Raw genomic sequence first — 25,012 nt, 5'->3', positions numbered from 1 at the left:
CTGTGGAAACGGCAGGACACACAACCAGAGACCAAAATGTCCCAGGCTGCTGGGCAAAGAAAGGTCAATCCATGGCTGAAGATGGGGACGTGGCATTGTTGGCAGCCACCCCCAGCCGTCTGTGGTGATTAGCAAATGAGGTGTGTCTGTGAGGACTGCGGTCTTGCACAGTCCCAATGTCAAACTATCAAGCATGTTTTTTCTGAATTTGCTTCCTTTTAATGTAATTTCGTTCTTCAAAAAGCTAGCTTTTTACATGTACAATGGAATGTGGCTTAAATTTTTTGCTTTGGAAAGACTTGCACATAAATAAGTTAACCTATCTGAAGTAGGAAAGAAAAAACCCCCAAACATCCACATGGTGAGGCCGCACATTTCAATCTTTGGTTTGGGAAACTATGGTGATGGGACAGTTAGGAAATCCACGTCCTTTTTCCTCCCATCTAGAAGGGGCAGCTCCTTGGCAGAAATGGAGTTTAGGGCAGAGCAGAAGTCAGGAATGAAATCCAGGGGTCTGGGTGGTGTAGCTCCCCAAAGCGAGTGCTGGGTTGGGAGAAACTGGAAAGAGAGCTAATATCCACAGTCATCTCCCTTGTGTGTGGTTCTGGCCGAGAATGTCACACACAGCCTCATCTCATCTTCACAGCTGCCCTCTGCGGTGGCGTCATTAGCACTGTCTGCAGATAAGCACGCTGAGCTCCACCGTTAGTGCTCCTCGAGAAGACCAAACAGAGGATTCCTTAAGTTCAAATTTTCTTTTCCCAAGCTGTACGTATAAAGAAACTACATTTTCCCAGCAGAAGAACAAAAGGAAGGGAAAGTTTAGTTTGCTTAGACGAGGTAAGACCTCCGTCCCTGCTCTGCTGGTGTCACGGCCCCCATCTTCCTCCAGTAAATCAAAGGGTGATGTGTCATTTGGCCTGCTGACAGCTTCGGAGATGCTCTTATATTTGCACCTTCTTCACACCAGAAAGGGAGCTTTGAATCTCCCCCGGGGCTCCCGTATCTTGCATGTGAGTTATCTGAGATAACTCTCTGGACCAGCAGGATAAATCTGTCCTGGAAGCTTCTGCTTTGACTCAAGAGAAACTAAATAAAAGTGCTCAGAGTGCCGTTGTGTATTATTCACACGGTTTCAAAGCAACCCCAAGTGGAGGGTACAATATATTGTTTTAATTACAAGGGGATAATGGCCTAAAGTAAGGAATTTTACCAAGAAGAAATGAGTCTCCCCAAAGTAGCAGTAAAAGCTGGTGCAGTTGTTTTCATTGGCTTTCCTCAGGGCCAGGCCTCGGGAAGCTGGGGCAGAGGCTGGCCTGTGCTCGAGCTCCACTCTTCCCTGGCCGGTTCCTCCTGTGCTTCCCGGGGTGTCGTTTCTTCCTCCTCCTTCAAAATCCTCAGCCTCCGGAGGAGCCCAGGCTGTTCTATTAGGAGGAAAGCATGGGTTGAATGCATTTATACAGAAGTAACAGGGAAGTAACGTGCTACTTCTCCCAGAGGCATTTACATTTAAAACCCTCGGCCCAGAGAGGGCAACACTTAATTCAAAGGAATAAGTCTCCAGTGGCGGCAAGCAGGCCTCCCGGCAGGGAGAATTCCAAGAGAGGCTGTTAGAGGGGAGGACACCAAGGGGATGAGGAGGGACAATGGCATCTTCTTACTGATCTTTAATGCAAAAGGATAATGGCCCAAGACAGGGCATGGAGGAGGGAGAAGTTCGTTCCTCGGTTGCCCACGCCGGGTTTGTGGTGCTGCCCGTTGGCCTTGCCTATAGCAAGGTGTGGCCCGGGCTTCATCAATCGCTGTCTAAATCAAAACGACTCATTTCAGAAGCGGCCAAGCTCAACTCAAGTTGATTCAGCTGAAGAGGATGTACGTTCCCTGTAGAGTGGTGATATGAGGGAATAAAACGTGGTCCTCACCTTCAGGGAGATTATAACCCCCTCCCCCGGGAGATGGGGGTGACTCTCCGCCATGACGCCGTCAGATAACTAGCTAGGGCAGTGCATCCTGGGGGGCCGTGAGCTCTAAAACAGGAATCTCCAAAGCAGCCTTCTACCCACCCCCCCACCCCCTCGCAGCGGGACGGCCATCTCTAACACACTGCGGGCAGGACCCGGGCCTCTGCTCGTTGCCACACATTTGCTGACACAGACGCATCGACTAAGAGGTGGGTGGTGTCCCTTTCTTGGCAACAGGCCAGCTCAACACCGTCAACATTTCTTCCATTTCTGTGGGATGATATTGTGGTTTGTAATAAGATACATATTTGGTCTTCCCCATTTCTGGCACAGAGCTCCCCAAATCTTCGGGATTTCCTAAGAGATAAAAGTGATAAAGGGGTCTTTTGTTATTCGTAACAAGCCCCTTTCAATGACACCTGAGTGTATGTTAATAAACTCACTTTTGGAAAGCCTCTGTCTGCGTCTGTCTCCACCTCCCATTCGCTCTCCCTGCCGCGTTGATTCAGGTTGTAGCCCCTTTGCCTCACCTTTCCTTCTGGACCACAGTGGACTGAACACTTCAGCCGGACTATCTCTGGGTCTCAGACCCTCTTTCACACCCAAATGCTGATTTCTTTTCTCCATTTACTCAATGATTCCAGCTGCAATGGCCCTGGATCCCTCACCCGGTTCAGGCTCCAGAACTATCAGGCAGGACAAGGCCCCGGGTCCGTTTTAGGAGGGAAAGTTCAGCACCAGGACTCTGTTTAGCAAGAGCAGCAGCAGCCACTGCTCTCTGAGGTTACTTAGATCAACGGATGGGGACTGAGTGACTAGGTGAGCCCTGGAGAGTCCCGAGACTCTAAAGTAGCTTTTACACCATGTAGTGTCTCTGTGACATATTGTGGAAATCAGGAGATCCCCCCACATCACCCTGGAGGGACAGAATGAAGAATGCATGTGTCTTAAGTGTAGAGGATGCATTGAGATTTGTACAAAGGCAGGACTGACGGTCAAAACAAAAATGAACTATGCATTTGAGGCATCCACCTGAATCGATCGTGGTCATCCATCTCACGGAAACGTAGTTTTCCCCATTCAGCTGGGATGTGTGCTATCTTTTTAGAGCCAAGTTTTTCAAAATACGATTCCTAGACCACCTGCGTCAGAATCATCTAGGGAGCTGGTTAAAACTGTCGATTCCGGGGTTGGGGCCAAGTGGGGATGCTCTCAGCGGCAAAGAAGAGAAAACTCAACTCAAAGTGACTCTAGGAACTGGTTAATTCACAGGTTCGATAATGTCTTCAAAGATATCCTTTCTATCTCTCTTCCCTTGTGTCAGCTTTGTCCTCAGGTTTGTTCACCTCCTGCTTGGAAGATGGAGGGTAGCTACTGTATCTTCTAAATGCAGCCACAGTGACGTCCAGCAGAGGGACAGACTCCTTGCAGGAGAGTTGCACCTTTTTCCAGGATCCTCCCTGCCAGAGCTGACTTCATGGGCACGAGACCTGGGTGGTCCCTTCGGTGCCTGTGTGGTCACCTCGGTCCCTGGGCAGTCACCTCGGTCCCCGTGCTTGGAAGGGCCTTGTGCTTGGTTTAATGCTTGCTTAAGACTGTCACTGTCTTGAAATTCTTGGTGACTGTATCTTCAAACTTGTGTTTTGTAATTGAAGTATGGGACAAGGGAGCTTGTACGCCAGCAGAGGAGCCACGTGTCTCTCCCCTTCCTGGACCCTCTGTTTGCATGTGGCGTCCGCAGTGTCGCCAGAGCACAGAACACGTGGGAGTTCAGGCATCGCACGTCGCTTCTGGGCTGGAGGCTGAACGTGCACGTGGCTTTCGCCCCGTTCTCCAAACCCTTTCCTCCTGCCCGTCTCTCCTAAATCTCACAGAACCAGTTCAGAAACGCCTGTTACGCTGACTTGGCTGCACTTCCTTAACCTGTCCCTCTTCCTTCAACGTGGTTTTAAGCCTCAGAGTTGTCTCCACACCCTCTTTTTTTTGCCTCCTTTCTCCTACTTACCCTCTGTGTTGTTTCCTCTCTTCCTAGTCTGTCATTTATACCTGCCATTCTTCTTCTGAAACATTTCTTATGAAGCAGATTTTTTTGAAAAAATTTGAATAGCTGGCATGAGAATTCCCGTTGGGAGGCAACTGTCTTTACTGACTTTATTTAAGAAAAATCCATTGATAGACTTGGGGATGGAAGGCGACATGCTGAGGTTGGCAGGAAACAGGAAAACCAAAGAGATCGCTAACCGCTCTGTGTAAGGAACGTGGGAGGGGGACGGAGCAGGAGGGAGACACACTGGGGGTCAGCAATTTAGAGGGAGGAAAACCGAGTTGCCAGAAAACTGCAGGGGGACTTTTTAAGAACAGGAACTTTTTTTTTTTTTGTAATTTTAATAGCTTATTTTTGCATATTTATTTATACCTTAGGAGATCTAAATTGGATTTTAGCTGACAAAAATACACAATAAGATGTGTACGTGAAGAAATCAAAGTAATAGGAAAAAGATGTTCAGAAAATAAGATGAAAACAGTACAAAAAATGCCGTGAGGCTCCATCCGTGGTTTAGAAGACGACCAAAGACTGAGCTGGAACATGGGCTTTTCAAGGTGAAACTTTAACTGGTTTGTCCTTGCTGCAAGGTAGATCCCCCTCCATTTTCCCAAAATGTCGGCAAAGGCTTTACGAGGCCTGTGAGGTCTGCTGAGGAAACGGACCAAGTGTCACTTCTGAGTTAGCGGAGGGGCCACGTGCCCAGGAAGGTGAGAGCTGATAGACTGAACTGGTTCCAGCACCAGAGGCGACCACAAAAATGTAAGCGCTCTGAGAAAGCACAGGCATCTGGGGGACAGCACTGAACTTTGCACAGGATGCGGAACAGAGATTCAAGCCACCCTTACCTGGATCTCAAGTGGCAGGGTGCCTGCAACAGACATTTGGGCTATGTTAGATTTTTATTTTATTTATGATATCAAATTCACTTCCTTGGCTTTCCATAAACTTGCCTCACCCAAGAAGCCAGCCTCAGCACAGAACCCCTCTCCTCCAGCTAAGATATATGTCTCCGTAGTTCTTTGCTGGTGGCCACTGACAAGGGAAAGACACCGGGGAGAGTGAGGATGGGGGAGAGGGAGGGACCAGCACAAATTCTTGCCATCAGTGACGTGGATGGTGACACATCCAGGTGTCAGCCTTGAAAAAGGCAGGCGCTGGCTGGGGCATACCCTGTGCATCCAGCAATGAGCTTCCTCAGTGAGGGTCAAGGACAGATGCGGCCTTTTCACAGCCTTTGCCCGTGGGCTGCTCCTTCGGGCTGAGCAGAGGAGAGGCTGTGTCGGGCAGGAGGACAGAGGGAGGCCCTAAGGAGATGACACTGGCTGTGGCATTTTGTCAGAGATGCTGTGCACAGAAGAGGTGAGGAGGAAGCATGAAAAGTCGACAAGGAGCTGCTGACATGCCCCGGGCCCCCCTCTTCCTGCCGGTCCCAGCCACGCAGAGCGGGCACCCCCTCCCTGGCGCCCACCTCCCCAGCTCCCAGGTGGAGGCTACTCTGTCCTCTCCCCTGCGCCCTCCCAGTGGGGCAGAGTGGCCAGGGCCCGAGGTGCAGGGTGCAGGGACCCTCTCCACGCTGCTGTCCCGATCTTGGGAAGCAGAAGAAATAGCGGCTGTGTCTATGCGGCAGCCCGCGGGCGCGGCAGCCCGCGGGCCTGGCTCCCCTCGTGTGGGGGTGTGGGCGGCCCGGAGCTGGGTGACTCGGGCAAGCTATCCAGTGATTTGAATTCTCTTTAAATATCCTCATCTATTAAGTGGAGATTGGCAAGACAGCACAGTTCCGGTAGAGTAAAATGAGATTAATTTATATAAGGTCTTTTATAATTTATAATTATATAAAGTCCAGAGCACGTATTTGCTCAATTTATTAATTGATTCAACAAATATTTAATGACTCCCTGTTAGGTCTCACCCACTGTTCAAAGTGCTGGGAATATAGAATATAAAGACGAATATATGTATGTTCCTGTATGACTGAAGCATCATGCTGCATGCCAGAAATGGACACAACACTGTAAAATGTGCTTCAATAAAAATATATATTTTAAAAAAACCTGCTGGGGATATCACAATGAACAATTCCTGCTCTCACAGAGCTTATAGTCCAAAAGGGGGAGATAGATAATAAATAATAACAAAAACAGGTAAATATACACAATGTCAGATTGTGCGAAGTGCTTTGGAGAAAAGTAAATCAGGGGAAGTAAGGGCCACGGAGGGTGGTGGGGCAGGCGGTTACTTTACGCAGGTTGATCGGGGAAGGTGTTACTGGCTAAACGTGTGTCTCCCCAGTGTTCACAGCCTTAGTCCCCAGTGTGATGGGATTTGGAGACGGGGTCTTTGGTAGGTAATTTGGATGAGATGCCAGAGGGCCTGCCTTCTCTCTCTCTCTCATGTGAGGACACAGCGAGAAAGTGGGCTCCGTCAGCCAGGGAGAGAGCTGTCACCAGAACCCGGCCAGACTGGCCCTCTGATCTCGGGCTCCAGCTTCCAGAATGCTGAGAAAATACATTTCTGTTGCTTAAGCCGTCCCATTTGTCTGGTGTTTTGTTATGGCAGCCCCAGTAGACTAATTCAGAAGGTCTCTCTGACAAGATAACATTTGAATAGAGATCTGAAGAAGTAAGAGGTCATGCCGGAGTCATGCAGGTTTTTGGGCAGAGTATTCTAGGAAAATGGAAGGGTATGTGCAAAGGCCCTGAGGTGCCAACATACTGAGTGGATTCAAAGACTCTCAAGATGGCCACATTGCCTGGTGAGAAGTAAGTGAGGGAAAGAGAAGAGATGAGGGAGTAAGAGATCTTAATATATTGTAAGATATTATCATAGACCCCTTTAAATAATCAATTTTTTTTCACCCATTCTTTTCCTGAGTTGGGAGTTTGGAACAACAGAATAGGTTTGTGGGAAGAAGGGTGGGATGGGGTGGGGGTGGGGTGGGAGCAGGAATGGGTTTTGACATGCCTTTCCTTTCTGCTCCTTGGACATCACCAGCCCCTCCTTCTCTAAGACCACCTGCGTCTCTGTTATCTGTGAGCTATTTACTGCCTCAAGAGCAGTGGCCACAGAAGACCACGTGTGCAGGACTACTTTCCTTGCTGACAAGTGCGTGTGCTCCCCTGTGTTCGCCATGCTGCTCTGTAGGTGACGTCCACCCATTGACATCGGGCAGGGCCACAGGGCTTCCTTTAGCAGGTGGAGGATGAGCAGTTGTGTCAGAGCTGCCTCTGTGCTTTGGCTCCGTCCCCTTTGAAGCCTGTGCTCTGCAGTGACAGCGGCCCCTCCGGGAGTGGCTGCGACTTCATCATGGGTCACTGAATGAGAAGACAAGTGGGAAACCAGTGGAGTCCACCCGAGCCACAGCCAATCCCCGGCCCTCAGGAAAGAAATATTTGTGCTTGTAAACCACTGAGATTTGGGTTTTTGGGTTGTGGTGGTAGCAAAAATGTGACCAATAAAATCAGATTCTGTACTAAGCATTTCCCAGTGTTATTTCATTTCACTCTCACACCAGTACTCGCCTGTCCAGGGGGCATTCTCATCCCAGTTTTGTAGACGACGAATCTGAGGCCCAGCAAGGTCGAGCAACTGGCCCACAATTACACGGTCGCCGAGAGGCAACCTTCAAACGCAGGTCTAGGTGACGTTCCAGGCCGCCCACCGCTTTCATCCTTCCCCACGGAGCCAGTGGCAGGTTAATAGACAAAGAGGGCCGGTGGCAACCCCGTATCCCCTCTCAGGAGGGCTGGCCTTCTCTCTCCCCCACAAGCCCAGTGGACCCCTTTCCTCTCTCTGGGTCCCCCTCCCCTACCCCGCCCCCTCCGCTCCCACTGTCTCACTTTCTTCCAAATGTCTATTGAGAAGCACCTTCTGGGGTGAAATCTTTCCTAAATGACAACAAACAAACAAACAAACAAACAAGAAGTTTGGTCTCTCTCGTCCTCACCACTTCTGAACAGACGTGAAAATCTCCTGGCTGTTTCCTCCCCCTTCTCCCTTCCCAAACGCTTTTCTCTTTATACTGTCAATCTGTAAACCGCTGCATTTAGTGAGCACCTACTGTGTATCAGCCACTCTACGGGGGCTGGGGAGTGAGAGGTGAGTAAGATACTTTGCTGGGAGAGGTTAAAACCTAGTGGGCACCTGCTTGGAAAGAGAGCCTGTTATTAAAAGTGCTCTAAAATGAATAAGAACAGGGCGATGGTCCCACAGAGGAATGCTCAGTGCTCAGCTCGGGAGGAACGATGAAGAAGGTTCTCTGGGGAAGCCGACACGGGAGCTGAGTCTTGAAGGGCAAAGGGGAGGCGGCCTGAGGAAGAGGCAGGCAGGGAACAGCACGAGCACAGGCTGGGAGGCGTCCTTAGGGAGCACTGAGTGTCGAGTGTCAGGCTGAGCTGACATGTGAGTTACAGGCTGTCTGCCTGGGGCTGGGAGGGGAGGGCGGGGAGGGGGCGGCAGGAGGCGGCCTGCGGGGCGGAGCCGATGCGACCGCTGGCAGCCTGTGTCTGTAACTCAACAGGTTAAGAGGCCCAGCGCAGGTGAGAGCCCCGGGCCCCTATGGCCTCGGTCAGGACGGTGCCGCCTGCCCGGGCAGGCCCCATCCTCGTACATGAAGCTCCCAGTCCCTCGCACACTCTTTCTTCCCCATTGCTTCCTGACCCCACAGCTTAGCAAAACCCTCCCTGACAGCCTCCTTCACCCTGGGGTGCAAAGTTAAAGCATTCCTCTTTTCAGGCCCGTCTGCGTTATAACAAGGGATTAACAGTACCTCCGACACCAGCAAACATTTCTCGACCCTTCATGCCCCAGGCTGTGTACCAAGCGCCACGCGGGCACACATGGTATCACTTGATCTGTACAAGCACCCTGTAAGGAAGGTAATACAATTACCCACACTTTTAATAACGAGCAGACCAAGCCCTAGGGAAAATCCTAGGAAGATGACAGCCAGAGGTGGGAGAATCTGGGGGGAGGTGAGGGGGCTGAGGAGGGCTCGGGATGTGGGAGCAATTCCCAGGTCCAACGTCCCATCACGCAGGCTGACTGGGGACATGCACTCCTGAGTTCACCGGTCCTTTAGAGCCTCCGTGCTCAGCACTCAATGTTGGGAGTGAGACGGGGAGGTGCTCCGGGCTCTGGGTTAGTGACTGTTACTTTCAGGCTCAAGACGCGGCCGGCGCTGTACAGGTCAGCCAGCACGAGCCGTGTAGCGGGACTGCTGTTTGACGCTGGTTTTCCTGAGAGGGAGGGCTAGGGAGGACCGTGTCGGCGCTACCTGCCTGCCTCTGGCCCTTTAAAACTTCCCAGCCCTGCAGGAACCCTGTCCCCGCCAGCGTCATAAAGGCCACAGAGGCCAAACCAGGAATTTGCTGAGATTACGCAGGGCCACCCTTGCTTGTACCCAAGTTGTCCTTGATCTGACCCCCTCCCCCAAGCCTCTAACTTGACTTACTCAGATTCCTCCTCCTGGTTCTTTGCGTTCAGTCTTCCCTACTTTCCCTGAGGGACTCTGACGCGCTTACCCCGGCCCTCAGCTCCAGCGCTGGCTGCAGCCGACTCTGCCCACTCAAGCCCAGCCTCGTACCCTTGGCGACAGGCAGACGGGAGCAGGGAGGCTGATAGAGGTGGATGCTCAATAAAGTCTCCTGATGGAGGAAATACGATAGCTGGCTAGCTGGCGTTTACTGAGAACACCTCTGACCAAGCCTCATGTGCATGTCAGTTAATCAACAAACCCCCCTGCTGCTAAATCCCGAGGTCAGTTCTCAGTCCTCATCTTGCTTTACACGACCTCAGGCTATGTCGACTTCCCACACTTGCTTTCCGAGATGCCACACTCTGAGTTTTCCTCCTTCTCAGTTTCCCTGGAGAATTACTCCTCTTCCTCCTGACCTGTTAGCGTAACCAGGACTGGTCCTTGGTCCTGGTTTCTATCTATACTCACTTCCTGGGTGACCCCATTCACTCCCACGACTTTAAAATCTCTCTCCTGAGCTCGTATATCCAGCTACTCACTTGACATAGGGAACACCCATCTCAGACGGACATCCTTCTGATCGAGCCTGCTCTGCCCTCAGTTGTCCGCATCTCAGTTGAGTACAGTTGATGGCAACTATATGTGTCTGTGGGGTCATCTTCTTCCCCTACCACCACACTTTCATTTATACTTCGCATCCAGTCCTTCTGTAAATTCTGTTGACTGTACCTTCAAAACATGTCTGGAACCTGACCACCTCTCACCATCCCACGCCTACCACCTCTGTCGCCTCCTGCCAGGATTACTGCAGTGGCCTCCTAAGTGGTCCTTCTGCTCCCACCCTTCCCCTCGGTGGTACATTATCAACAGAGTAGCCAAATAGATCATTTAAGAGCGTATAAGCCAGACCGTGTCCCTCGTCTGCTCAAAATCCTGCAGTGGCTTTCCTGTTCCTCTGGGTGTAGAACCCAAAACGCTCACAATGGCCTACAACACCACCTGGTCCTGTTGCCTTTCCAACCTCATCTTCTACCTTTCTCCTTCTCCCTTACTCGGCTCCAGTCACGCTGCCTTCCTGACGAAGGGGATGAGAATGCGCCAGTCCAAAATACGCTACTTCGGCATATGGTTTATTCTGAGCAGAAGACAGGTGAGAAACAGCAGATGCAGAATAAGCTCTCTGTCCTCTCTCTGTTTACCTAAAAGCGGGGTATAAATTGTTCCTTGCTGAAGGTGTCCCCAGTCCCCTCTCCCATATCAGGAAGAGGAGGTAGCTCTTCCTGGCGATGGCATGGACTTGAATCAGCATAAATGAACATCACCGAATAACTCTTATCTTCCATTAGCTTCCCTTGATGTATTTGCCTTCCCACAATCTGCTGCCCCTAGAAGCCAAATCCTTTCTCTTTGTCTTGTCACTTCTCCACAAATTGATTGTTCGTGTTAATGGCGTATCAGGTCTCAGGCCTAACAATTTCTTTGGGGTTTTACTTCCTTTTCTGCGAGACCCCTGTGTACACGCAAAAAGCATTAAAATATTAACATCAAATAAAATTTGTTTGCCTCTCCTCCTGTTAACTTGTCTTTTGCCAGTTTAATTTGCACAGCACCAGGAACAGAACATAAGAGGGTAGAGGAATGTTTTTTCCTCCACTACACTCACTATTCCTTGAACACGCAGGTGCACACCCACCCCAGGGCTCTCGTACCAGCTGACCTCTCTGCCACGGTAGCCTTTCCTCAGATATAGGCTTGACTCACTGCCTTTCTCCCTCAATTCTTTGCTTAAACATCACCTTCTCAGTGAGGTACCCTCACCACCACGGTGAAGGTCGCAGCCACCCCAGGCACGCTCAATCGTGTTCTCCCTTTTCTATCTCCCCCCTGCAGCACTTGTCACCTTCTAACATACGAACGTAATTTACTTATGTATGATTTTTTTTGCCCCTCCCTCCTGTCAAAATGTAAGGTTCAACCAAGAATGCAGCACCTAGAAAAATGGCCAATATTTACTGTACTGTGTTCTAGGCCCTATTCTAGCTAAACACTTTACCTATGTTAAGAAATTTAATTTTTATATCAATCCTATGAGGTAGTTATCTCCATTATATGGATGAGAAAACTGAGGTATGGAGATGCTAAATGGCTTTTCTAAAGCCACACATCTAGTAAGTGATGAATCCTCGGCCCAGATAATCTGACTCCAGAGTTTGTGCTTTTAACCCAAAGGGCATACTTCTTTTTGCTGCATAGCACATAGTAGGTGCTTAATCAATGTCTGTGGGATGAATACATGAGTGAATGATTAAAACAATCACTAAGTAATCGGTCCTGTGGTTGCTACCTCACAGATGAGGACACCGAGGGACAAACGGTACCTGATACGTAACTTTCTCACACAGTCAGCAGCAGGCAGAGCTGGGCTCTGAGCCCAACGTGCCGTGTCTACTGCCAGCACGAAACACTGCGGATAGAGGATGAATATGAACTGCTGAGAAGCAGCACTTTTCGTAGTTTCTCACTGTAAACCCTTCTTGCAGACGTTTTCCTTACCATATATGACCCGGAATTCTCATTAAATACGGCGAAGGAGGTGGGGACGAGCATCGGTCTCCAACATGCTAATGCTGGAAGCTAAGCTCACGCAGGTCAGTGAACGTCCTCCACCTCCGAGGGAACGCATCGCTCAGCGGCAGAGCTGCTGTTTCCCAGAGGGGTTCCAACTTTCCAGTAATCTACAGAGATGCAGAGGAAATGAAGACTGACTCCCAACAACTTAACTCCTTTGTCTTAAGGAGAATGCTGGAGTTGACACCTGCGTCATTTTATGACACCAGGTTTGGGTGGAGACTGGCCACACAGGGTCACTGCTGCTCCCAGTCCTGGTCTGAGAATCACTGAGTGTCTCAAAGTCATTTTTGTCAATTTTCCAAGTGCGTGTCGGGAACCAAGTTGTCCTGATGCCCGCCCAGCCGGCTCCCCATCTCATGGAGACATTCTCACTCTGAGAAACTCACTTACTTACATGTCTGCATTCCTGACTTTGCCATCAAACCAGTTAAGACGCATTGAAGGCAGATGTCAGGGATTTCAGGAAATGGGACTCTGAAAGAGCTTGTGTTGTTCCTGAGTGCTGACAACACAGGGAGAGAGGGCAGAAGCTAAAACCTCTCCTGGCTAGAACAGCATCTGACCCTCGGGTCTCATGCAGAATTGTGCTATGAAGGGAGCTACTCTTACAAGCCCTTCCATGTCAAAGTTTCTTCTTTATCCACAGTTCAGACTGTCCTCCAACTCTGCGGGCAATGAGGTGTCTCCCCTGGGCTCCATGCTAGCCCTCCTCAACTTGGACTGTCGCCGTCTGTTTACTGTGTCTCCCCACCTAACCTGGGAGACCCTCGAGGGCAAGAGTGGGTCTTATTCATCTTTGTATCCATGGAACTGAGTGCACAGCCCATTTGGGTCACACAATAGTGGGCATGAAATGGTGACAGAAATAAAACCCTATGTGCCTCAGTCAGAGGGAAATGGTGATCACGTGGAGTTTATGTTCCCGTCTGGGGACCCATTTTCAGCTCCACCCAACCTGTCAGTTACCCTTTTTAGAAGAGGCGTCCATGCCGTCTCCCGCTGCCACGTCACAGACAGGCTGCCACGGAACATGGGGCAGAAGGCAGGTGTCTGAGGGGCCCTCAGATGACTAAGGGACACTAGTGGGTGGGTTACCACAGGTATTGGAAAAGATCAAAAGCTTATTAATGGTGAGGATACATTCTCTGTGCTCAGGGTGTGCTCAGGTCAAACCTGGTGAAGAGGCTGAGACTTTCCTGAAAGCAGGGACAAGGCCACGACACAAGGAAGTGACCAGTCCCCCAGGCAGTGCTGAGACAAGGATGGTGGGGACACGGGAGAGGACCAGCAGAGTCCGGGCAAGGGAAGGAGAAAAGAAATCTGGAGCCACCCAAACCGAGGCCACCCTTTGAGTACTGTTGGCTGCAAGCTGTCAGCAACTCCTCACTGAGAAGGGACTGCGAGTCACCGCCAGGGTCCCGTTGTGAGGTGACAGCACCTGTATACACTTATGTTTGGCCATTTACTGTGCATGAGCCACACCCAGTTCCCAGCCCCTAGCAGGGATGAAATTAATCCTTCTACGGTTTTCTTAACTCTCTAGGCCTTGGATCTGAACCCTGTGGACCCAACAACTTTTTCGGTCCTGATCCCACAGTTCAGTTCGGGTAGGACTTGGTTCTTGACAAAGCACATCCTTGAACGTGTGTGCTCTGGTTAAACCTGGAATGTAGTAGGTGCTCCATTGTTGTTCAATGAATGGATGAACTGGTCTCAGGTGCCTAATGCCATCCCTGGTACAGCCTCTCGACCCCTCCCACCCAGGACCACTCTCCAAGGCCAGAGGCCCCTTCTCTGAACCTACCTGTCTCTGGGTTTTTTTTTAAACAGTAAACAAACGGCTAAGCATTAAGGACTCGGGGTTCAGCTCACAGTCCAACTCTCTGCTTTGTCACTTCACTGAAAAGAGAAAAACAAACCGACTCAAAGGAGTATCTGAATGGCTGGAATTTATTCCACCCAATCTTCTCTGCAGGTTCAAGCTAAACAGTGACAGATTCTGTTTTGGTTTCCCTGCTTTCAATTCCCCAGATAGGAAACCATCTGTCATGGTGAAAATGATTTCTCACCGGAATTGCGTGCAGGGGAGAGAGAGAAGCAGGGCCCACGTGCTTGGGGCTGACGATGAATTTCTGGAGTGAACCAACCACAGCAACGACTCAGCCGGAGGCACCACTGTTGGGAGTAGGCGCACGGCCAGCTGGCTCCACACTCTGGGCTCAGACAGCTCTGGATTTGAGTCCTGCCTCTTTCTGCCTGTGGGACCCTGGGCACGCCCCTCACTGGTTCTGAGCTTCACCTTCCTCACCTATATGATGGGGAATTACAACGCCTACACGACAAACAGCTACTGTGAAGTCGTATCCTTATGGGAAGGAATCTCATCAGCAGAGTCACCCAAAGGTACTGACAACGGACTTCAAAATCATGTACAATCTCCTTCCAAAGACATTTTAACAGGGCCCAGGACATTCCTCCAGGAAAGAAAGCTCTCTGACGGGAGCACAGGGCGCTCAAGGTCTTAGGCAAATTACACTATGTGAGTCAGAAGAACTAATCTTCCAAAATCAACAGAGCCAAGAGAGCGGGCCTCGGAAGCAGGGCGGGTAGGGTGGGCCAGGCTTGGCTCTTAGGACTGGAGACCCAGTGGTGAACGGAGACGTCAAAGCGTCTTCCTCACAGAGCTTCCGTTCTAGTCAGGAGAGACAGGTAATAAGCATATCAGTAAGTTAAATGTATGGTGTGTCAAAGGCGTATACAGCAAGGGACGTTTGGGGGGTGCTGGGGTTTACAATTTTAAATAAGATGATAAAGTATACTTTCCTGAGAAGGTGACATTTGAGCAAAAGCCAAAGGTGATGTGGATGTCTCTAAAAGACAGTAGGCAGCCTGGGTCAGGGTGGAGGGGTGGACAAGGGGGAAAAGCTTGGAGAAAAGGATGTGACCGGGCACCAGTCTCGGTCCTACTCTCAGAGCCTGGTGACCTCAGAGAGAGCAAAGCCTCCGTGCTCACATTTTTTGTAGGACCTGTTGGCAGGGACCCTTCCTCCCTCCTCCCCACCCCTGCCTCATTGGATCTCTGCCTGTCTCCAGCAGCCTCACTTTTTTTTTTTAATTGAGGTATAGTCAGTTTACAATGTTGTGTCAATTTCTGGTGCAGAGCATTAAGTTTCAGTCATACACATACATACATATGTTCGTTTTCATATTCTTTTTAATTTTAGTTTACTACAAGATATTGAATATAGTTCCCTGTGCTGTACAGAAGAAGCTTGTTGTTTATCTATTTTATATATAGTAGTTAGTATCTGCAAATCTTGAACTCCCAATTTATCCCTTCCCACCCCCTTTCCCCTCTGGTAACCATAAGTTTGTTCTCTATGTCTGTGAGTCTGCTTCTGTTTTGTAAAGAAGTTCATTTGTGTCTTTTTTTTTTTCCATTCCACACACAAGCAATATCATATGATACTTTTCTTTCTCTTTTTGGCTTACTTCACTTAGAATGATGATTTCCAGATCCTTCCATGTTGCTGCAAATGGCATTATTTTATTCTTTTTTATGGCTGAGTAGTATTCCATTATACATATATCCCACAGCTTCTTTATCCATTCAAGTGTCAATGGACATTTAGGTTGTTTCCACATCTTGGCTATTGTTAGTAGTTCCAGCAGCCTCATTTTAACAAAGCTGATGGATGAGCCCTTCTCTGAAGTAGGATTGCTGTGGATGGATGTGCAGGTTGAGCACTGCCCAGGATGACACATTGAAGGGGGTTCCATCGACATTTTAGACATTCTCAATGTGTATATTGTGATTTTCTGGCAGATAGCAGTAAAGTGTGTGTTCTAATGAAAGCAGTATGTTACAATGCTTCTCTAACAGTTGGAATAAAGCATCTCAAAGAAGGAGAAACTTTTTCTAATTCACATTAAGACACCTGGGAGCCAAATATCTGCCCTAAAGTTCCAGATTACCCAATGATTCCCGCCAGTGGTTTGTTGGGGGTAGATCTACTGGCAAAGTGAGTCCTTCCTCCGCTGAACATTCTACTGTGGTTCCCATCATGTACTGGAGAGAACTCCCCAGAGGGGCATATAAGCAGTGAAAATTCCGGAACTCCTATACTGAAGAGGCTTAAGGGAGCAATCTGATTGGAAGGACGAAGGATGAAGGAGCCAAGGAAACACAGGCGAAGCTGCACTAGCGGGGCCAGCGTGCGGTGTTCGCTGAGTTTCCGGAGCAGCACAGCGCACAGCTGCTGGACCCCACCGCTGCGTGTCGATTCCTTCTCCACTTGCTCTCTGCTCCCTTCTCCTGCCTCATCTCCCGCTAGCCCGACGCCGACTTGGTGGCCCAGCGGTGCGCAGCACCGGAGGTGGCAGACACTCTCACGCAGGGCACGAGAAGCCCACTCCCCCCCTGCCCCGCCGTGGCTGCGCTTCGCCATCGCGCCCTCTGCAGAGCCTTCCCTGCTGCCCCAGGCTCACTCAGTGCGCGCTCGGTCACTCTGTCCTGGTGCTCAGACACTCTGTGCTAGTTTCTTTTAAGTATTTTTCTCTCTGTCTGTTAAAAAACCCATTAAAACGATGGGTTCATCTGGCAGTATATCCCGCTAGGCCACAGACTCCTTGAAGCCTGGGCTGTGTCTTATCAGCCTCAGTAAAGTCTCCCTGACACTGCAGCAGCTCAATAAATGTGCCATCGAGTACTTTTCTCAAGTGCCATCACTAAGCATCTTCCGGGGATGATAGAGAAAACGGCCTTTTAAAAGTACACGTTTCAGAACTGCGGCCCACACCACGAGCAGCTTCTAAATCCTGCAAGTCCTAAGAGGCTGCTTTTTCCATCTGTCGTGTCTGCCTTGAGCCTGATAATTTCTCAGGAACTGGGATATAAATATGTGTCAGATGAGTGCACGTGCAGATAAGACCAACGCCTGCGATGACGGGGTTGTGAGTCACAGCCCAGGCTACAGGCTTCATACTCAGTGGGCTTGTTCATCCCCTTTTGGGGTTGGAGAGAAACCCCACACCCTGATATGGCAAGAACGGGTCACCCAGAGCCCTGGGTGTACAGCCAGGCAGCCCCTGGGTCTCGTGTCGCCGTTTCGGTTTCTGTCGGCCTCTGTCACTGGGGAAACGCACAGAGTATGCAGCCCTTGTAACCCCAACACAGAAGTCTCTTTGGAAAGTTACCATTCTCGGGCGTCAGGGACGTCGATGAGCCAAGTCCCCAGGGTGACTCTGGGGCAGAAATATCCCAGTTTAAAGATATTCTCCCAGTGGCTTATGAAATGTGTGCAAGTTCTCTCGCTCTCAGCCCCATGTGCGGCGGCAGCCGGCCTGTCTGCTTATTTCTCCCTCTGACTTGGGGTTATTCGGAGGGATGGCATTTGTCCCACTGTCTCCTCCATGAGAGACGGGGAGCCCCTCAGAAGAGAGGTCAGCAGCCTCAATAGGTGGTGGGCCCGGCTGGGACTCCAGTACACCGGGGCTGGAGATCAAGGGAGGCTGGGGCAGGCTGGGCAGCAGTGGGCAGGGCTGGGTACCGTCTGGCAGCAGCGAGAGAGGACAGTGTGCTTGTGTGGTTCCCGCGGGCCGTGGAAACCAGCCCCGGCGCCGCCTTGACTCCGCTCACCGCAGGTGGCCGGTCCCACCTCCGCTCCAGGCGTGGGGGCAGACTGAGAGAGTCGCTAGCCTAAGAAGGCACAGCGTCAGAGGACAGCCAGCAAATGCTATAAAATACGATTTAAACAACAGAGCCCACGCTGTCAAGAACAGAGGGCTGTCTCTAAATCCCCTCTGGCTGGCACGGCGACCGGGCGGCAGCCCAGCTAGTAGGCCGGGGCTGGAGCAGGGAATTCCTCCCCTAAGGTTGTGGGGGCATGTCATCCAAAGAAGACATCCAAACAGGCTGCAAAAAGAAGGGGGACTGAGCAGGTAAAATGGGGCCTGGCCTCCTTTCCTGTCGCTCCATGACCTCAGCAGCCCAGAGGCCCTGGCGGACGTGAAGCGGTCCTGGGCCCAGCTGTAACTACAGCTGCCTCAGGTGCTCACGGAGGGACAAAGGGGCCTATCGCAAAGCCCGCCTGGGTCAGGTGGCAGCTGATTCTCTGCTCCACGCCTCTTACCCCCTTGCTGGTATGGTCCTCGAACTGAACTTCCCAACCTTGGATTTCAGCCTTCGATGCTGGTGCCAGGGACGCCCCGCCTTGGGTCGGTCTGATTTATTCCTCGCCTTTATGAGGCTCACCGCTGTTTGTAAAGTCTTTCGCATTCTTGACCTCATGTGATCAACATGTCAACCTTCAGGGATGGGTAGAAGTACTAGCCCCATTTCATGGAGGAGAAAAATGAGGCTCAGAGAAGACAGGGGACATGTGCAAGGTCACCCAGCTAGTAAGCAGGGGAGCCAGAACCAGAACCCAGACACTGCAATTCTGTTTTGACACATCAGTTATGGACCTAAATCACCAATGGCCACATTTTTCCTTAGTGTCGTATGTTTGAACATGTCCTCCAGTATAAGTACGTTTAATAACCAATAAATTATAAAGTGCATGATGGTGTTAATATGTTAAGCACATTGCACAACTTGTAAAAACAATTTAAGAGGGGTTTAAGAATGAAATAAACAATATTGAAAAAGAACTCACAGGAGCCAACATTTGTTGATAGGAGCTGGGAACATGAGGGTTTATTTTATTATTCAGACTCCTTTTGCATATGTTTGAGATCTTCTGTAATAAAATGTTGGAAGAAAAACAAAAGAAACAAGAAAGGGCCAACCAACAGTCATGGAAGCTTTGGCCAGGAGCCTCCGACGCAGGCCAGGTAAACACTGCACTTAAGGAAAAAAAGGAATTTCGAATTTTAAAAATTGTATTAAAAGTCACATATGTGTCTGTATATGAACATAGATACTGGCATGTAGGTTGCACAGCCGTGCTCACTGCTGACGGTACTGACTTTGGGGGAGTGGCCTGCCAGTGCTTTTTTAATATTCTCCCTTATGGTTAATGTATTGGGAATTTGTTTTTTACACGGAGTATCTATTATCCATATACTCAGAAGAAAAAGTCCTTTTTATGGTGAAAAGAAGAGTGTATAAAGACACTGATTCAGAAACTGGTGTAAAGAGAACATTATTAAAGGGAGAAGTTGACAGAATGGCTGATGCAGTGACCGAACCTTCTGAGGCCGGAAGCCTCTAGCACACGCTTTGAGAGGCGACGTCTTGGATCTCTTCGCTTACGGTCCATCTCCAGGGCTTCCTGGGTATCTCCCAGGACCGACCGCAACTGGGAAATGCCGGAGATGCTCGGAGCTGAGGCAGCCTGGCCTTGAGGACAATCGAGTACCCTAACACTTGAGTAACACTCTCTCTGTGTGGACTATTAATTGTCCTTAGTTTTACTCAACTGTTCTATTCATCACATTTGTATTGGGTGTTTCAGTGTGTTAACAGGATGTCCTTACACTAGACCCCCATCTCAGTCTGCACCTCCCTCCCCACAGCACACACGCGTGCACACGCACACACAGCACACACACACGCGTGCAGAACTCAGTCCTCGTCTGGAAGAGAGCCCTCCCCAGCGGCAGCCCTGCCCCCGTGTTGAGCAGGCGGGCCGTCAGGGCAGCGGTCCCCACAGCCAGGCTCTGGGGACAGCGGTGAGGGCTGAACAGCAGCAAGGTGAGCAGAAGCCTCCCAGCCGTGGTGTCCGTCCGTCCGTCCGTCTGTCCGTCCGGGGCAGGTGAGGGGCCCGGGCTCCCTTCCTCCCCCATGGGCCTTGTCTCCTCTGCTCTGGGTCAGGTTCTTGGGGGGAACAAGGAGCTTCGCTGAGCAAAGTGCCTCGGTTGTCACTGCTCTGGGGGCGGGGGCGGAGGAGCTGGTGCCCAGGACTGCTCAGGACCCGCTCATTTCCCCTGTGGCCGCAGGTGAGGGCCCCCCAGAAGCCATTCAGGTAACATCCCATTCGGCTGGAGAGGAATTTCCCTTAACCCCAGGCACTCCTCTTGCCTGAGCTTACTCTCATTAAAAAAATTCCCCACAAAATACTCATTTAGTGCTTAATATAATAGTGAATATTTACTAAGCACTCAGAGAGTCAGGGATCAAGGTAAACGCTTCATGTGTGAGCTAACTTAATCTCCACAGTAGCTCTATGAGGTAAGAATTCTCATCACCCCATTTTACAAATGGGGAAACTGAGTCATGGGAATTACTTTCTTGAAGTCACACAAAGTAAGTGGCATGTTCGAATTCAAACCCAGGTCTGTCTTTCCCTCCAGCCCATGCCTTAACCTCTGCTCTGTATAGCCACACACTGTGTTCCAAGCTGTCAACAAGACAGGCGTGGTCCTTCCTTCATGAGCTCACAGTCTTAACAGGAAGAAAGGACAAAGGAAAAAAAGAGTTGGTTACATTTTGAAACATAAGTGAGAGAAGAAAATGCGGGGTTTGCAGCACTCACAGCAGAGTGCTCGCCTAGGCTGGCCAGACGGGTCACCTGTATTTGTGAAACCATGTTCTAGAATATTTTGTGAACATGCGTCTAGCTTAGAAAACATAGTCTGGCTTACCCAACATCTTGCCTGAGTCTTTGCTGTTAAGGGGTTGCAGGCACTTGGGTGATTCAAGGGTAGCATTAGTTGGGGTTGGCAGGTAAGAGCAAGGCAGGGTGAACGCATGCAAAGCCAGTGCAGCAACGGGGCCTCCTTCTGCGGTTCCTTTCCTTCACCTTGCCCAGCAGTCTTGAAATTCCACCTGGAAGGAGAGTGGGAGAGTCTTTTCTCTTCAAAACATTTCTTTTGGAAAACATTTGAAGCTTCTAAACTCAGTCAGTGATCTACTGGGCCTTTGAAAGGAGCCAGCACCCTCTCAGAGCAACAGCACAAGCACAGCCAGTCATCAGCTTCACCCCGACGTGAGGTGTTGTTCCAGATGGAGGCGCAAATTCAGGGAACAGGAGGCTCCCAGGCCCCCATGAAAGTCAGGTGCTGAAAAGAAACGTGAGCCGTAGCCTCGACTGTGAATAACACTAAGGCGAGTAAGACATTGTCTCTGACTTCAGGAACTAATTACAACACAAGGCAGAGGGAAGTAAGTGCAAAATTAGAGAACAAGCCATGTGCTGAGGGAATTTCAAAAAACAAGTGCTTGAGGTGGTGATATTTGAGCTTGGCGTGAAGGATGAAAGGCTCTTGCTAGACAAGGTAGGATGGGGCGGGGCGGAGAGGTCATTCTGGGCTGTGGGACTGGCTACAGATACGCACCGACTAGAACACAGCGGTGTTCTGGGAATTGAATCCACTTAACATCTTCTCCTGGCTCCAGCCTCTCTGACGTGTTACAGTTGGATGACAATGGCTGGGAAGGAGGAAAGTTGTCATTTATTCAGTGCCTGTCACATTCCCAGTGCTTGACAGGCATCACCCCATTTAATCTTCATCCAAGTGATCTGAGATGGATGTCACTATCCCCACTTTTTCAGACAAGGAGGTTGAGATCCTGGAAGTATGAAGACTGACCCCAGGCCCCAGAGCCTCGCTGGCATCAGCCGAAGCCAGAACCCAGGGCTCTTGACCGCCAGCCCAAGGCTCTGTTCCCTGCCTCCTTGGAGACTTCAGGGGGGAGGTGGTGGGCCATGGTTTCTGAGAGCTACACAAAGAGGAGTTCTTACGGGTCTGCGCTGGGCAGGGTGTGGTCTCAGAGCTTCATTTCCGGTGTCCCGCCATCCACTCTGTCAGACTTCCGGGGTGGTTTTCCCCTGATCGTCCACCTGTGTAGGGCCCCGCATGCCGGCCTTCATCTGCTGATAGTGCTGCCTTCCCTGGCCGCCCCCCGCAGGATGCAGATCTCCGCTGTTCTCGGGTCTCTGCTTATGATCCCCCCCCAGGGGCTGGTTCGAGGCCCCCAACCACAGGTGCTCCTGTGCGCCTGTCCCAAGACCACGCTGTGCTCGTGGGCGCTGGCATGGAGTGGTCAGGCAGCTCATATTTATAAGCACCTGCTCTGTGCCGGGCACTGTGCTTAACACACTCTTACACATCGTTTTCACCTCTCGACGTTCCTCTGACATTGGCATTATTCAAATTTTACAGATAAGGACCCTGGGACTCGGAGAGCTCATGTCAGTTTTCCAAGGTGACACAACTTGGTGGTGCTGGAGGCGGCACTGAATCCTGGCAGCCTGACTCCAAACTTCCACCCTGAACCACGGTGCTGTCCAGCCCCCTGTCAGGCGTCAAGCTTTCTCATCAAGTCTTTACCGTGTGCGAGCCGCTGCCTGTCTGCGTTTCTCCCATTAACTTCAGTTCTCAAAGTTCTTCACTATTTGGAATCTTTGCTTTGTTGTCTTTCAAGTTACCCTTTATAGGCATACCTTTTATTCTCTCAGAATTTGGTCGGTTGGCTGTTTCTTGTTCAGAAATTATTCCCATATATCTGTATTTCATCCATTCCTTTTGTTATACACCTTTTGCTATTCAGTTTTTTGGCTCCTTGCTGTTTTTCATCTTCTCCTTGCAATAGGCAGAGAGTAAGGATGGAAGCTTGAATGTGGATTCTCGGGCAGGAAGGCACCTCAGGAGACCTCCCTGCTCCCTCCAGCAGGACCAAGCCGTGAGAAGGCACCTGAAGGTCTTATTTCTTAGCGCCCCTTCCCCTTCGTCATCGACACTGAAATGCTGCTTTGGGGGACGCGCCCTTTCCCTGCTGATATGAGAGGAAGTACAGCGTGGGGGGCGACACGTTGCCTCGGCCCGGATCCCGGCTCTGCCACTGGACCAGCTGTGCAGACTTGGACTGGTGACCCAAGCTCGGTGGCTCCGTTTCTTAATTATAATCGCACCTGCCTCCCAGGGCTACTGTGAGAAGAAAACACGTGTGAGTACAGTGCTCAGGCCAGGGCCTGGGAGAACACGCACCCCACAGACAGCCGCGGTTTGTGTCATGACTCTTTTCCAAGGCTTGGCCGAGAGAACGCGCTTCCCCTGGAATTTGAATCTGGAGCAGTAAGACAAAAAGACCGAAAGCCAGCAAAGCTGACGTATTCGGATAATTGTGCCCTGAAAAAGCGGTTGATCGGCTCCCGCCCCCTGGTCCCAGGGCCGTCCGAGTGCTGGTCCTTCTTGCATCCGGACCTCAGACGCTTCTTTTACTCTGCACCCCACTCCCACCCTCTGCCACCAGACGTGTGCCCCCTCCTCATTCCGCTGCTCCTCTTCCTCCCCCTTCTCCTTCTCCTCCGGCTTAAAGCAGCAGCTTTGGTTTCTGGTACCTTTGGGGAAGGAACCAGCATCCCTTGGAAACGGCCCCTTAGCCTTGGCTTAAATACTTCCGTAAAACAGCGCTCCTTTTCAAATGCTGAGCTCTGAAGGCACCTCCCTACGGTGGGCAGAAAGCCGCTGTGGGAGTCTGGGGCCAGGACGCTTGCGTTTGGAGCCTGGCTCCGTCACTGACTTGCCGTGCGGCTTGGACGAGTTATTTACCCTGCACGCCTCGGTTTCCTCGTCTGTGACACAGGGGAGGATGGCCGTCACCACCGCGGGATGTTGCTGTGAAGATGAGCCGTCCTTGCACCTGTGAAGCCCTTAGATCCCTGATCAGAGTGAGTTCGTGTTCGGCCCCTTCCTCCTCCTCCGCGTTCCCCCCTCCGGTCCTAGCTCCAGCCTTTTGAGCTGCCCAGATGAGCCACAGCTTCCTCTTCATGCCCACTTTTCAATTACCAACGCGCTCTGCTCCTGGCCCGCTCGGCCCGCTTCCCCCGGCCTCCCTGCGGACCGCCTCCCCGCCAGGCCGCGCCCCTCTTTGTGGGCGACCTTGATCCAACTGGAGAGGTCTGAACCCTAGTCTGCAACCTGCCTGCCTCACTCCTCTAACAAAATAAAACACAGGCAAATATTTCATAAGGCTCTGGGCTGACATTTACCTTCCCTTCCCCGAGGGAGGGTCTGTGTCAGCAGCTTCTTGGACTCCAGGGCCTTCGAGCCGGACTTGGCTCCCCGGGCCTGGGGGTGGAGGCTGGGGTCAGCGCGAGGGTGACGCGGGAAGGCGCCGGGGCACAACGGCAGGGGAAAGCCTTCCCGCCTCCCCTGCCTGGCTTCGCCCAGGCTTGTGCAGAAGCGGCCACGCTCCCTGCACTGTGCCTTCTCTGCCCCAGAATCCCGGGCACGGCTCTGTGCTAAGAGGCTCCTGGTTGTTGACACGCCACCGACAAGCCTGAATGGCTTCCTCGCCCAGGAAGAGCCTTCCCCGTGGCGTGGAGAGCAAGCATCGTGCGGATAACGGCATCGGTGGTGTGGCCCTTTGCAGCCTGGAGCGCGTTAGTTCATTGCAGTATTGTGATGGGCTTGTCAGAGGCAGAGCAGCCTTTTTACAAAAGGAAAACATACCCTTTTTCCCATGAGCACACTGAGGCTCGGAGAGGATGAAGGACTTGCCCGAGTCGCACAGCTGCCCGGCGGCAGAGCTTGCGTTTGAGCTGAGCTGAGCTCTTTATGACAGGCCTTGCTCTGAAGGCCCCGGGGCTGCTGTTGGATGCTTACTCCCGTGACTGCCTCGCTTTGTCCTCGCGGCCACAGCACTGCCGGTAGCCGCCTTCTCAACAGTCAACAGAAACACCAAGAGGGAGATGGCCTGAGAGCCCTTGTGATTTGAAAGCCTCATCATGTCTAGTGAGGCTGCAGGTGTGTCCCGCAGGGAGCAAGGATGGACTGGTGAACGGGAAGTCAGGTCGTGGGGAGAGTCGAGTTCCATTGTCTATTCATCCTTCCACTTAGGAAAGGAGCCTTTGACTGAGTGGCTTATTCTTAGAGAACTTCCCAGAGATTCTAAGGAAAATAAGTTCTTTGCTGGCCTCTACTTGGATTTTCTTGGATTCAGGCCTCCCCGGG

Source organism: Camelus bactrianus, chromosome 21 (assembly GCF_048773025.1).
Source record: "Camelus bactrianus isolate YW-2024 breed Bactrian camel chromosome 21, ASM4877302v1, whole genome shotgun sequence".
Taxonomy (NCBI): domain Eukaryota; kingdom Metazoa; phylum Chordata; class Mammalia; order Artiodactyla; family Camelidae; genus Camelus; species Camelus bactrianus.
The sequence above is the reverse complement of the archived record's forward strand: the minus strand, read 5'-3'. Positions refer to the sequence as shown.